We start from the raw sequence: 15,015 nt of genomic DNA, 5'->3' as shown, positions 1-15,015 counted from the left end.
GAGGCTGCCTCATTTTTCTCACCGACACCGTTTGTCTTTTCAGGTTGAATCCCTGGCTGCTGGGGTTGGACTTCGGCACTTACAGAGTGGCTGTGAGAGCCTAAATGCCACATCCATCCTCTCTGGTAGAGTTATGAATACGTGGGGATGAATTGCCTAAGTCTAAATGAAAGAGAAAGACACAGTTGAGACATTTGATTATCTTTAGAAGGCCAGAATTGTTAAGTGTGTTCCCCTGAAATACGCTTCAGTGTGATTTCACACATCAGTGAAATCAGAGGCTTGGATGCCGTGTCTGAAGAGGTGCTGGTTATTGGATTGAGGTGACTGTAGAATCAGTGGTAGGTGAGCCAGAAAAGACAAGGGACACTGGGGAGAGTGGCCCCTTCTGCTGCCCATATAGATCCCCAGCTAAACAATGGTTCCTGCCCCAAAGGGAAGGTTGAAAGTTCAGGTAGGGATGCAGACCATAAAAGCAGGTGGGCAAGTGGTGACTGGCCTTTGCAGGGCATATCTGCTCCATACTGGGATAGACCTGGTAAAATGCCAGGGAGCTCACACAGGATCCTGATGGGACCTGAAAATGAAAGCTTGGGAAGGCAGAGTGGTGTCCATGTCAGTTACACCAAAGTCCAAAGGCCCCTGAGAGGTCTAGGCTGCAGACGGGCTGACAGATAGAGGAAGTGATTGCAGAAGCAGTGATGGGCTGGCTGACAAAGTCTGGGACGCTCATGAAAGGGATTTGAAGAGAAGTCTGTAAAGAGGGAGGAGAATCCACCTACCTAGGTGAAGGTGATTCAGTTCTACAGAAGGTAAGCTTTGAGGAGAGAAGGGAGGTTCCAGGCGGTATGGTGAGAGCAGAAGATCCTGCGAAACTATGACTGAGGGACTGGATTGCTGATAGCATCTATTCATTCTCCTTAGTACATGGAACCCCAAATATGGGTTGGAATCTGAAGTGAGGAACAGCAGCAACAGCAGAAGGAAAGTTTGAAATTGTGCATCTCATTTCATGACTGATATCTGGTGTGGGGGATAGGCATGGAGCAGACAGGTCAGTCAAATCAGTGGTTACTAATGGGGTAGTCTCTGGAATCTGCAAGGGGAGAGTGGCCAGTGGCAATGGAACTACAGTCCCTGGCAACTACCAGGGCAAAGGAACAGGCAGGTTGAGTGGCGCCGCTATCAGTGGTGGCCTCAGTTTTATCCTCTAACCTATGGTTTTGTTGGTGCTGCGTTCTCCAAGCTCAGGTCTTCAGCAATGACTGTACACTGGAAGGTAGGATGCAGGGCCTCTCACTTGATCCCACGACATGGGTAGTAGCAGCAGCGGTGGCAGCAGTAGTGGCATTGCTGTGTTCTGTTTACAGAGCCCACAACTGACAGGGGTGGGTGGAGAATTTCTCCTTGACAATGTATCTGAAAGCCCTCCTCTCTGAGTCTACTTTGACTTCAGTAAGGCTGAAGAACTGATTCAGTGGTCTTCATCAAACTCTTTCTCAACCACTCCAGCTGTAGGAAGCAGACTGTGGCTGGGCCAGACAGGCCGGCTGCACTTGGATCACTCTTGCAAAAAGGCCAGACACCTCCAGTAGGGCTGTGTGAGCTGCTGATGGTAGGTCCTTTGGGAAATGAGCTCATAAAGCTGCCAGTGATATCTTACCTAAGCTCTCTTCTTGAAATAGAAGTTTCCCTTCAGAGGCTCAGGACTGCTCCCAAATACGTGACAACTTGTCACCAGGAGCCTAGGTCCTGGTGGTATACTTTCATTGCTGTAAGGACCCCTTTTCTGAAAGTCCTGCATTTTGGAAACTTTGTGACTCCTTCCTCCTTAGATATTCCCTTCTTTCACATTTCCAGTGTCTTCAGCTCAGTCTTCTCTAAGTCAGGATTTGGAGGGTGATTGGATAGCCCAGAAGGAGAGTAAGTTTGTGCCCCTGAGGGAGAATATTGACCATTTCTCAGTGGCTAGACTCTTTGAGATACAGCAGACACCAGAGGCTTCTTCAGAGAGCACTCTCCCACCCAATTCAGGACCCTCGAGAGGAGCACTCAGGCTGTCTCTCTGATACTGCCTCTTAAGTAACATGGAGGGGCAGAGGCACTGGATCCATATAGAACTGCCTAAGAAAAGGGCCAGGAGAGAGACAGGGCAGTGGGATTCCTTCAGCCAGAAGGGAAACACAGATGTAACCAGGGGTGGGGAAGGGGCCGGAGTGAAGCTTGTTGAGCAGGTTGCCCACAAGGGGCAGTTCGTGCACTGTCTGATCCCGGGAGTGTAGAGTTGCGACTTGGGAGAGTTCTCTTAGCGACCTGCTCCTCCAACGTAAAGCATGCAGTGTTTGGTCTGATGCTTGAGACACAGCACCGGAACATGTGAGAGAGAAAGAGCACCAGCTGGGCACACACCAGCAAACAGCATAAGGGAAAAGTGCCAAAGGCAAAGAATGAGGCCCAGAGGCCAAACCCCAGCAGGACCTTTTAGCGCTTTCTGACTTTCTGCTGCTGGTTATGAGTGTTTGGTTTGACAAGATTGTTCAGTACTGTGACTTCCAAGAGCCTGCATACCTGTCATCCCTAGGTACGTGTCCCCGTGTCAAGGGTAGCAGAGGCTGCCTGTGCCTGAAGGTCCACCAGCCCTTTCTCTGTCATCACTAGTGGGCGGAGTATGCTCAAAGCCAGAGCAGGAGAGGAGCCTAGATCCTGCCAGTGTGGGGGCCTTGTTTGTGGGAGGATGGGGCAGAGAGACCGAGGTTGGGGAGACGGGGGTGGGGGCAGGGTGGGAGGGCGGGATGCTCAGCCCTAGCCTTGTCTCATGTGGTTACTGTGTACCCAGACATTATGGGACGGCTACAGCAGGGCACATGCTGAGATGTGTGTGTGTCGGGGGAGGGGGGGGGCGGGGCGGTGAATTTACCCCAGCCTCTTCCTTTTGGATGCCCCCAGTTGACTCCTGCAACCCCGCCTGCCCACTCTGTGATGGTAGGTCAAGGCTCCGAATACTGCCTCCTCCAGAGGCCACTCCAGCTCCACTCCAGCTCCTGGAGTCAGGTGTGCCTTTTCTGTGGCCACCCTGGAGAGGCAAGAGTCATGAGGCTCACCAGCTGGACTATGAAGGTTTCTCATGCAGAAATGTGGCTGTTGCACAACACATTCTCTCCTGGCAGGCAGTTTCTCTTAGTTTTACAAATTTGGTAAAACAGCATTTAAGCCTTAGACTGTTTTGCAAGTCACACAGGTGGTTAGTAGCTCAGCCAGAATTTGAGCTCAGGCTGTCGGATTCCAGAGCTCACAAACTTAAGCACCAGCCTGTGGTACCTCCTCTGCAGGTACGCATCATATATTTCCATTTTTGATACTTAACGTACAGTTACATCCCTGTAATGAACACTGTCACTGCCTATAACAAAGTCTTCTTGGGCTCACCTCATATGTCAGTCATTGGCTACACTGAGCTCCAGTCCAGATGTAGGACAGCTACTGTCAGTTGGTAACACAGCCGCATGATGCAGTTGTCTTTTATATGAGCCTGGCAGCAAACTCTACAACTGTGAGAGATCTTCTCCCATGTGCATGGACACCGGGCACACCAAGTGGGTGGTGGACCCACCCTAGCTACCTACAAGCCTTAATGCCCCAAGGGAACCAGTCACTTATAATTTATGATTCCATATGCTAGCTTTCAGGGTCTTAACTGAGATGAACAACTTAACTAATTTTTCTAGTCCACAAGAGTATGGTATAACCTTCCCTATACTTCAGCTCAGTTCAGTTCAGTCGTTCAGTCATGTCCAACTCTTTGCAACCCCATGAATCACAGCACGCTAGGCCTCCCTGTCCATCACCAACTCCCAGAGTTCACTCAAACTCACATCCATTGAGTCGGTGATGCCATCCAGCCATCTCATCCTCTGTTGTCCCCTTCTCCTCCTGCCCCCAATCCCTCCCAGCATCAGAATCTTTTCCAATGAGTCAATTCTTCACATGAGGTGGCCAAAGTACTGGGGTTTCAGCTTTAGCATCAGTCCTTCCAATGAACACCCAGGACTGATCTCCTTTAGGATGGACTGGTTGGATCTCCTTGCAGTCCAAGGGACTCTCAAGAGTCTTCTCCACCACCACAGTTCAAAAGCATCAATTCTTTGGTGCTCAGCTTTCTTCACAGTCCAACTCACATCCATACATGACCACTGGAAAAACCATAGCCTTGACTAGACGGACCTTTGTTGGCAAAGTAATGTCTCTGCTTTTGAATATGCTATCTAAGTTGGTCATAACTTTCCTTCCAAGGAGTAAGCATCTTTTAATTTCATAGCTGCAATCACCATCTGCAGTGATTTTGGAGCCCCCCAAAATAAAGTCTGACACTGTTTCCACTGTTTCCCCATCTATTTCCCATGAAGTGATGGGACCAGATGCCATGATCTTTGTTTTCTGAATGTTGAGCTTTAAGCCAACTTTTTCACTCTCCTCTTTCACTTTCATCAAGAGGCTTTTTAGTTCCTACAAAGGTCTTTTAAAATACTTATTTTGCTGCACAGGGTCTTAGTTGTGGCATGTGGACCTTAATTCCCCAACCAGGGATTGAAACCAGGCCCCCTGCATTGGGAGCATGGAATCTTAGCCACTTGACCACCAGGGAAGTCCCTCCCTATATTTAGGTCTTTTGAAAACATTTTCTCTCAGATATTTTGTAGCAGGGTTCCATAAATTACAGCTTGTGGGTCAAATTTGATCCACAGCATATTTTGTTGTCCCCATGAGCTTAAAATGGTATTAACATTTTAAAAACATTGTGAAAACAAAGTAAAACAGAGGAATGTGCAACAGAGACCATACATAAACTGCAAAGCCTATAATAATTCCTATTTGGTCCTTTAGAGCAAAAGATTGCCAACCCCTGTTTTGTATTAATGGTTTTGGGTGCATAGGTCTTGTACAGTGTTTGCTAATTTGTACTTTAGTACTTCATGAGGTCTTAAAAATGCTGTTGTAAATGGTATCTTTTAAATTTTAGCTTTCAATTGTTTACTGTTAGCATAGAGAATATAGAATTGGCTTATATATTGATTTTTGTATGCTGGAAACTTGTTAAAATCACTCTGTACTTCTGGTAGTATCTTTGTAGATTTCTCATGATTTTCTACATACACATTCATGACTTCTGTGAATAAAGAGAGTTTTTAAAATCTTTTAAGTCTGTATTTTATTACCTTTATGTTTTTTTCTGACACCTAGTAAAATATCAAATATTGATGGAGAACAATGGACATGCTTTCCAGGTCCCAGATCTTAAGGGAAAAGTTTTCAATATGCTGTTAGCTGGGCTCTTTGTATATTTGCTTCATCACATGAAGGAAATTCCTCCAATGTATGTCTGGCTGAGAGATTTTTTTTGATAGGGATTGGTATTACTCTGCATACACATTTGAAATAATAATATGGCTTCTTCCTCCTTATTCTCCTAATATGGTGAATTACACTGACTGGTTTTTGAATGTTAAACCAACCTTGATTCCTGAGACAAACCTCATCCAAAGGGCTGGTCATGCTAGATCACCCTCTTGTATTTGATTGGATTTGATTTCCTAAAATTTCATTGAAGATTTTATGCCTATGTTCCTGAGAAATACTAATTTTTACATTTCTGTATTATGTTTTCATTTTAAGGTAATGCTGTCTTCATTGAATAAGTTAGGAAAAATCTCTTCCATTTTCAGAGTTTGTGTAACATTGGAAAAATATCTTAACTTTGTAATAGAATTCATGGTAAAACCCTACAGAAGTGAAATTTTCTTCATGGAAAAGTGCTCATAGTCACTTGTTACCCCTACAGTGACTGTACAATCCATAGTAGTGATGCCTCCACTTATACCTAGTGGTGTAAGTGATAATTAGTGATCACTTCCATTTTCTCCTTTCATTTCCTGGTCAGTCTTTCTAGAAGTTTGTCAGTTTTGTTAATCTTTTCAAAGTCCATTTTTTTGGTGTTAATTTTTCCCTACTGTATATTTTCTATTATCATTTCTTTAGTTCTGTCTACTTCAGATTTATTTTTCTATTGCTATACTCTTAAAATGGAAGAATAATTCACTGCCTTACAATGTTTTAAAAAATTTTGTAGCCCTATTTAGTGTGAAAAAAGCCCAACACTTCCTGACAGACAAAACTGGGCCTATTCTATTTAGCTATTGATGAGGCAGAGCGCGGGCAGCTGTGACGGTGCACAGATTCCCACGTCTGAGGTCAGGGGCAGAAGCCGGGAGGACCCCATGCTCGAGGGGTGGCGGCTGAGAGGAGCTACCCCAAGTCCAAGGAGTGGCGGCTGTGCAGGTGCCGGAGGGCCTAGAAGAGCTATTCCATGTTCAAGGTCGGGAGGGGCAGCGGTGAGGAGATACCCCTCATCCAAGGTAAGGAGCAGCGGCTGCACTTTGCTGGAGCAGCCTTGAAGAGATACCCCATGTCCAAGGTAAGAGAAATCCAGGTAAGACAGTAGGTGTTGCAAGACGGCATCAGAGGGCAGACACACTGAAACCATACTCACAGAAAACTAGTCAATCTAATCACACTAGGAACACAGCCTTGTCTAACTCAATGAAACTAAGCCATGCCCTGTGGGGCCACCCAAGACAGGCGGGCATGGTGGAGAGGTCTGACACAATGTGGTCCACTAGAGAAGGGAATGGAAAACGACCTCAGTATTCTTGCCTTGAGAACCCCATGAACAGTATGAAAAGGCAAAATGATAGGATACTGAAAGAGGAACTCCCCAGGTCAGTAGGTGCCCAATATGCTACTGGAGATAAGTGGAGAAATAACTCAAGAAAGAATGAAGGGATGGAGCCAAAGCAAAAACAATACCCAGTTGAGGATGTGACTGGTGATAGAAGCAAGATCTGATGCTGTAAAGAGCAATATTGCATAGGAACCTGGAATGTCAGGTCCATGAATGAAGGCAAATTGGAAGTGGTCAAACAAGAGATGGCAAGAGTGAATGTCGACATTCTAGGAATCAAAAAACTTAAATGGAGTGGAATGGGTGAATTTAACTCAGATGAGCATTATATCTACTACTGTGGGCAGGAATCCCTCAGAAGAAATGGAGTAGCCATCAACAAAAGAGTCCAAAAATGCAGAACTTGGATGCAATCTCAAAAACGACAGAATGAACTCTGTTCGTTTCCAAGGCAAATCATTCAATATCACAGTAATCCATGTTTGTGTCCCAACCAGGAACGCTGAAGAAGCTGAAGTTGAACGGCTGTATGAAGACCTATAAGACCTTTTAGAACTAACACCCAAAAAAGATGTCCTTTTCATTATAGGGGACTGAAATGCAAAAGTAGGAAGTCAAGAAACACCTGGAGTAACAGGCAAATTTGGCTTTGGAATACGGAATGAAGCAGGGCAAAGACTAATAGAGTTTTGCCAAGAAAATGCCCTGGTCATAGCAAACACCCTCTTCCAACAACACAGGAGAAGACTGTACACATGGACATCACCAGATGGTCAACACCGAAATCAGATTGATTATATTCTTTGCAGCCAAAGATGGAGAAGCTCTATACAGTTAGCAAAAACAAGACCAGGAGCTGACTGTGGCTCAGATCATGAACTTATTGCCAAATTCAGACTTAAGTTGAAGAAAGTAGGGAAAACCACTAGACCATTCAGGTATGACCTAAATGAAATTCCTTATGATTATACAGTGGAAGTGAGAAATAGATTTAAGGGACTAGATAGAGTGCCTGATAAACTATGGATGGAGGTTTGTGACATTGTACAGGAGACAGGGATCAAAACCATCCCCATGGAAAAGAAATGCAAAAAAGCAAAATGCCTGTCTGAGGAGGCCTTACAAATAGCTGTGAAAAGAAGAGAAGCAAAAAGCAAAGGAGAAAAGGAAAGATATAAACATCTGAATGCAGAGTTCCAAAGAATAGCAAGGAGAGATAAGAAAGCCTTCCTCAGTGATCAATGCAAAGAAATAGAGGGCAACAACAGAATGGGAAAGATTAGAGATCTCTTCAAGAAAATTAGAGATACCAAGGGAACATTTCATGCAAAAATGGGCTCGATAAAGGACAGAAATGGTATGGACCTAACAGAAGCAGAAGATATTAAGAAGAGGTGGCAAGAATACACAGAAGAACTGTACAAAAAAGATCTTCACGACCCAGATAATCACGATGGTGTGATCACTCACCTAGAGCCAGACATCCTGGAATGTGAAGTCAAGTGGGCCTTAGAAAGCATCACTGAGAACAAAGCTCGTGGAGGTGATGTAATTCCAGTGGAGCTATTTCAAATGCTGGAAGATGATGCTGTGAAAGTGCTGCACTCAATATGCCAGCAAATTTGGAAAACTCAGCAGTGGCCACAGGACTGGAAAAGGTCAGTGTTCATTCCAATCCCAAAGAAAGGCAATGCCAAAGAATGCTCAAACTACCACACAATGGCACTCATCTCACACGCTTGTAAAGTAATGCTCAAAATTCTCCAAGCCAGGCTTCAGCAATACATGAACAATGAACTTCCAGATGTTCAAACTGGTTTTAGAAAAGGCAGAGGAACCAGAGACCAAATTGCCAACATCCGCTGGATCATTGAAAAAGCAAGAGAGTTCCAGAAAAACATCTATTTCTGTTTTATTGACTATGCCAAAGCCTTTGACTGTGTGGATCACAATAAACTGGAAAATTCTTCAAGAGATGGGAATACCAGACCATCTGACCTGCCTCTTGAGAAATCTATATGCAGGTCAGGAAGCAACAGTTATAACTGGACATGGAACAACAGACTGGTTCCAAATAGGAAAAGGAGTTCGTCAAGGCTGTATAATGTCTCCCTGCTTATTTAACTTCTATGCAGAGTACATCATGAGAAACCCTGGGCTGGAAGAAGCACAAGCTGGAATCAAGATTGCTGGGAGAAATATCAATAACATCAGATATGCAGATGACACTACTCTTATGGCAGAAAGTGAAGAGGAACTAAAAAGCTTCTTGATGAAAGTGAAAGAGGAGAGTGAAAAAGTTGGATTAAAGCTCAACATTCAGAAAACAAAGATCATGGCATCTGGTCCCATCACTTCATGGGAAATAGATGGGGAAACAGTGGAAACAGTGTCAGACTTTATATTTTTGGGCTCCAAAATCACTGCAGATGGTGATTGCAGCCATGAAATTAAAAGACGCTTACTCCTTGGAAGAAAAGTTATGACCAACCTAGATAGCATATTGAAAAGCAGAGATATTACTTTGCCAACAAAGGTCCATCTAGTCAAGGCTATGGTTTTTCCTGTGGTCATGTATGGATGTGAGAGTTGGAATGTGAAGAAAGCTGAGTGCCGAAGAATTGATGCTTTTGAACTGTGGTGTTGGAGAAGACTCTTGAGAGTCCCTTGGACTGCAAGGAGATCCAACCAGTCCATTCTGAAGGAGATCAGCCATGGGTGTTCTTTGGAAGGAACGATGCTAAAGCTGAAACTCCAGTACTTTGGCCACCTCATGCAAAGAGTTGACTCATTGGAAAAGACTCTGGTGCTGGGAGGGATTGGGGGCAGAGGGAGAAGGGGACGACAGAGGATGAGATGGCTGGATGGCATCGCTGACTCGATGAACGTGAGTCTGAGTGAACTCTGGGAGTTGGTGATGGACAGACAGGGAGGCCTGGCATGCTGCAATTCATGGGGTTGCAGAGAGTCGGAAACGACTGAGCGACTGAACTGAACTCAACTGATTGATGAGGCACATTCTCTGCATCTGTTATTTGAGATTTATAATTGCAAGCAAAGAAACATACTCCTGCCAATTTAAGTAGGAAGATAACTTATTGGAAACCTATCAGAATCCCTGGAAAGCTAGAGAACTGAATTCAGCAAATAGGAATGAGGGAGGCCAGACAGCCAAAGCATGCTAAAAAACTACTTGTTGGATCTCTACTGTCCTTGCTTCTCTGGGGCAAAGTCTGGGGCAAGTCTGGCGCAGAGGTATCTGGTTGTCAAATATAGGTCAAGTGCCTACATCCACACCAAAGCAGAACCTGGACATGATGAATGACACTCACTTTTTAAAAGAAAAGGATAGTACTGTGATGGTATTTTATTTGGACTAAACTGTGAAATCACTGATTGTTGAAATTAAAGTTTTCTAGTGGTAAAACACATAGGTTGCTAAGTGCCAGGAAAGAGGATCTTGATTTTGGCATTGTGTTCTCCTCCTACCTCACACTACAACTTATTTTCAACTTCTGAGAATTGTTAGTCGCTCAGTTGTATCCGACTCTTTGCGACCCCATGGACTGTAGCCTGCCAGGTTTCTCTGTCCATGGGATTCTCCAGGCAAAAATACTGGAGTTGGTTGCCATTCCCTTTTCCAGGGGATCTTCCCAACCTAGGGGTCAAACCCAGGTCTCCCGCAATGCAGGTAGATTCTTTACCGTCTGAGCCTCAGGGAAGCCCAGAAGAGGAAGGAATTTGGCTTAAAGCTGAAGACTTTCTTGCATCTGCTTGGCTGAGGCTGAGGCAAGTCCTGTGAGCCTCTTTGTCACAGCAAACAGGAGACTGTGTGCCTGGGGCCACCTTCCTTGTTCTGGAGAAGATGTCATCTCTGATCCCTTGTTTGGCAGGATAGACTGAGATTGCCTGCCTCCTCCTTCCTGAAGGGTGTTAGGAGTACACTGTGAGAAGCTAAAGATGGGGGCGGCTCTGGGAACTTACCTTAACCCAGGAACCAGGCCAGCCAAAACCGTGGTTGGTAGTGGGAGGGAGGGAGAGGGGACGGCACTGGGCCTGAATACATTTGGGGAGGTGGTGCTAGGCTTCAACCAGACAGTAAAAGGAAGCAGAGTTACACCTTTTCTGCTAAAACTGGTTTTAATGAAGGATGGCGCCAAGAGGAATACTGAGGCTAGATGAGCACGGCCCCTCTCTGAGCCATTCCTGGAAGCTTTGCTCATCAGTTTTTCTTCTTCGTGACCCTAAATCTATACCAATGTACAGCGTAGACCAAATTCTGCACCTGATTTGACTCCAAATAATTGAGTATTTGACTATCCCACATGTACTCAGGGGAAAGGACCTTGGTGGGTTTGTGATAAAGCAGGTATTTGTTCAGGTGGCTCTCATCATTTCATGTGGCCTCGATGTGATTGGCCTGGTCAACCATCATCGCCTCATGGCAGGCCTTGGCAAGTCTGTAAACCTCTGGCATGGACTCCCCAAATAAGGCCCCTATGTAATAAAAGTCCTCCTTATCTTCAGGAATATGGGCCTGTGATGGAAGCTGGTGTTCATATTCAAAGTATTTCCGAGTCAATCCATGGAAGCCAGGATGGAGGATGCTGAACAAGGAGGACAGGATCTCCACGCCCACATCATCACTAAACTTCATGTCCACATTTGCACACACAAGGTAATCCACTTCCTGGTGGAAGCGCTACTCAATAAAATTGCTGATCACCTTCATGCGGTGTGTGGAAATCTTCTGCCAGTGGGCATACCTCTGGACCTTGAAGATGACCATCTGCCGTCCTCTCTGAAGGCGAATGAGAGGAACGTAGTCTGGCCGATCAGTGAAGATATAGTAGTTCACCCTGTGTCCCACCATAAAGTACATCTCTGCCATCTCCAGGAAGAGCTTCAGGTGGAAAATGTATTTTTTTTACAACAAACACAGTTAATCCAATGGTGATGTTCTGAAGCCGGAACTGCTCATTCAGGATGTCAATGTTGAAAGTCCCATTCCAGATGATGGGAGCCAGCCAGGGGGTCATAAGAAGGACATCTTTCGTAGGTGGTACAAGCACATCTGGTGGGGAATACACCATCCTTGATAATCTTACATTTTGTGGTGTGTGGTGTTCTTTAATAGTTATGCTTGCCTCAGTTGGGATGTTTTCCAGTTTCTGGTTTCTGGGGTTCAAGTAACAATAGCCAAGAAAGGCTATGATGAAAACTGTTAGAAGAAAGTTCACTCAATGAAACAAGCAGCATTTTTGTGTCCCAGCCAATATTTATAGTACCTGAATGTCACCTCTTGTCTTCTCCACCATACGGGGGCACTCATCTCTCCTGACCTTCCACCCTCAGTGTTCTCCCCAGGGCAGGGTGAGGCGGAAAGGCCCCCACTCCCTGCTCACTCCTCCAGCAGCGCAGTCTCCCTTGAGGCCTGACACCAGTGCAAGGGGGCACCTTGACCCAAGGGCATTTTTTGGGGTGCCCTGTGGAGAAAGATGGGATCCTGGCAGGACCTTTATAGACTCAGTTTCTGTCTGAGGTGCTGTCAGAGTAACCAGGTAGCAGGAATTAGTCTACGGACTGCTGGAACTTAATGACCTGTGTGTAGAAGTCTGGGCATGTGAAGCAGATTCAGGGCACTGGCTCAAGGCAGTTCATTGAGTAGGTCAAGGACAGAGATTGTGATGAAAGCGGGGCAGAACAGTAGCCACCAGAGTGCCTGGCCAGGGGGTCAGGGCTTGTGCACTGGCTTACCATTGACACTTACTGTCCATGAGCTAAGCACCGGGTTTCCTAAAGTCTATTAAGTCAAGATCAGACTGTCTTCATGATCACATCCACATAGGCTAACATGGGCCAGCCTTTGGGAGGCCTGACTTGGGACCCACGATTCAGGTGGAGAGGAAAGACGACCTATAGATCAAGGATTGTTTTCCTTTATCCTCTTTATAATGACTTAAAATCCATTGAGTATTTACTTCTTTTTTGATACCTACCTTCCATTAGTGTTAGGATTAGACTACTAAGCTTTATGCACATTATCTTGTTTAATCCTTTCAAGTCTAGAGGATAGATGCTACGTTATCCTCATTGTACCGATGGAGAAATAGGCTCAGGGAGGTGGGTCTTGGTCCACAAATACAAAGCAGCTGTACTCCAAAATATCCTGCATTTTTACCCTCTGACTCATTTGTGCCTTCTCTGAGGTTTCCTTTATTGAGGTGGTTTTTGTTTGTTTTGTTTTTTGTCGGGTTCTTTTGGTTTTCTTCCTTAGGGTTTACATGCAGCTGTCCCTCAGACTTAAGGCCTGAAGACAGTGAAGAGAGGCTAAGACAGTGCTCCGTGCTAACTCAGGGTTCAACACATTACCATTTCACACACCTCCTCCCTCTGATATCCTAGGCAGCTCCAAATATATACCTCCCAGAAAACGAAGCTTCAGACACAGACCCCTCTTACCACACTGTGGAACCAACCACAGGTTAAAAAAAAAAAAAAAATGGTCTCATGGCCAGTGAGGAGTACCTGCCACCTGACCATGGAATGGGCTGGTGCTCCTATATTGTTCTGTGATACCTTGCTCCCACCTTCCTTCAGAAGTGGGTGGCTGGGACTTCCTTGGTTGTCCGGTGGTTAAGAATCCACCTTCCAGTGCAGAGGATATTGGTTCAGTCCCTGGTCCAGGAAGACTCCTCATGCCACGTGGCAATTGAGCCCGAGCTCCTCAACTACTGGAGCCCACGTGCCTAGAGCCTGTCCTCCACAACAAGAGATGACACCTCAACAAGAAGCTTGTGTGCCCCAACTAGAGAGTAGCCCCCACTTGATCAACTAGAGAAAGCCCAGGCTCAGCAAATGAAGACTCAGTGCAGCCAAAAATAAATAATTTTAAAAAATTTAAAAAGAGAAGTAGCTGGTTGGAGATGGGAGTTGTCCGGGCATTATGAAGTCTTCTCAGTAGAGTTATGAGCATATTGGGAGGAAGAGTGTTCTGATTAATGTCTTTTACTGGAGTCATCTCTTTATGATATAGATTGTGCCTTTTGCTTTGCTGTGCATAAAGATATAGCAGATTCCTGATGAGCACTCCTGGCTGGAGGGCCCTCCCTAGGAAGTTTCAAAGAGGGTGCAGTGTGGCTTGTTTCTTTTATCCCTTGAGGCTTTGAAAGGTTGTTGTTGAACCACAACCTCTGGGCTCCAGAGGAGAAGAATTCAATCCAGGGCCAGAGACAAGGCTTGACCGCTCAGAGCTTTTGTGTAATAAAGTTTTATTAAAGTACAAGTGAGATGGAGAAAGCTTTTGACATAGACATCAGAAGGGGGCAGAAAGAATACCTCTCCTGCTAGTCTTTAGCTGGAAGTTATATAGCTACTAGCAGTCTGCTAATTAAAGGAAGGAAATGTCTCAAAACTCAAAACTCAGAGAATGGCACCAGGCCCTTCACCCACAAGATGCATTTTGAGATTATCTTGGCACCAGGTGAGTCGTCCTGGGCCATAAAACAACTGACATGAATCTTGAAGAAAAGCAGATTCCCATACAAATATATAGTTTCATTAACATAGATTAAGAGAACAATGTATGAGTATAACATACTGGTTTGTCAAGTCAGTTCTGAGCCTTTAGGCGAATCCACTTGAAGACAGAGTCTGGGGTAACATTAACATAGCTTAAGAGAAACTTTCCATAAGAAAAATGCATTGATTAGCTCAAAGTTTAAGAATAGTTAAGTTCAGGTGGAACGAGGTGTCATGGCAACATAGAATTTTAAGAGAAACCTCTATCTTTTTTTAGAAGAAAAATTTGCAAAAGATCTTTCCAAAGATAATGTGCCACAGATCTTTTGTTTATTGTTTTCTGTAATGAGGATTCATTGCTGTTTAAAAAAATGTGTAATTGACTTGTTCGTCTTCAGATTCTTTACTTTTCATTAGAGGATCGAGCTGTAAAAAAAAAAAAAATTAATAAAAATTTAGAGAAATCAAAAAAAATAAAATCTGTATAGAGAAGGGGAAATATATATATATACATATATATATATATATACACACACCACTAGTTTGTTTCCTCCTGCCGCTTAAGAGAGAGATTAAAAAAATGTTTGACACTTGCAGCCTATTTCCTTCGTTTGGAGACCCCTGGCCTTCCTGCCTGTTACCCTCTCAGCTTCACCAGGTTTACTAACCTCCTTTCTGAATAAAAGGTACTGAAGTGCTTTTGTGTTAATGGAGTCATCCTTGCAGGCATCCCAAGGAAACCACTTGACTGAAGAGAA

The 15,015-nt window shown here is 44.7% G+C and overlaps 1 pseudogene; it reads right to left on the bottom strand.

The window, feature by feature from the left end:
- Window positions 1-10,614: 10,614 nt before the first annotated feature.
- LOC789050 (histo-blood group ABO system transferase-like) lies at window positions 10,615-12,582 on the bottom strand (annotated as a pseudogene).
- Between the last annotated feature and the right edge of the window lie 2,433 nt (window positions 12,583-15,015).

The sequence above is a fragment of the Bos taurus genome, chromosome 18 (genome assembly GCF_002263795.3).
Source record: "Bos taurus isolate L1 Dominette 01449 registration number 42190680 breed Hereford chromosome 18, ARS-UCD2.0, whole genome shotgun sequence".
NCBI lineage: Eukaryota > Metazoa > Chordata > Mammalia > Artiodactyla > Bovidae > Bos > Bos taurus.
The sequence above is the reverse complement of the archived record's forward strand: the minus strand, read 5'-3'. Positions and strand labels throughout refer to the sequence as shown.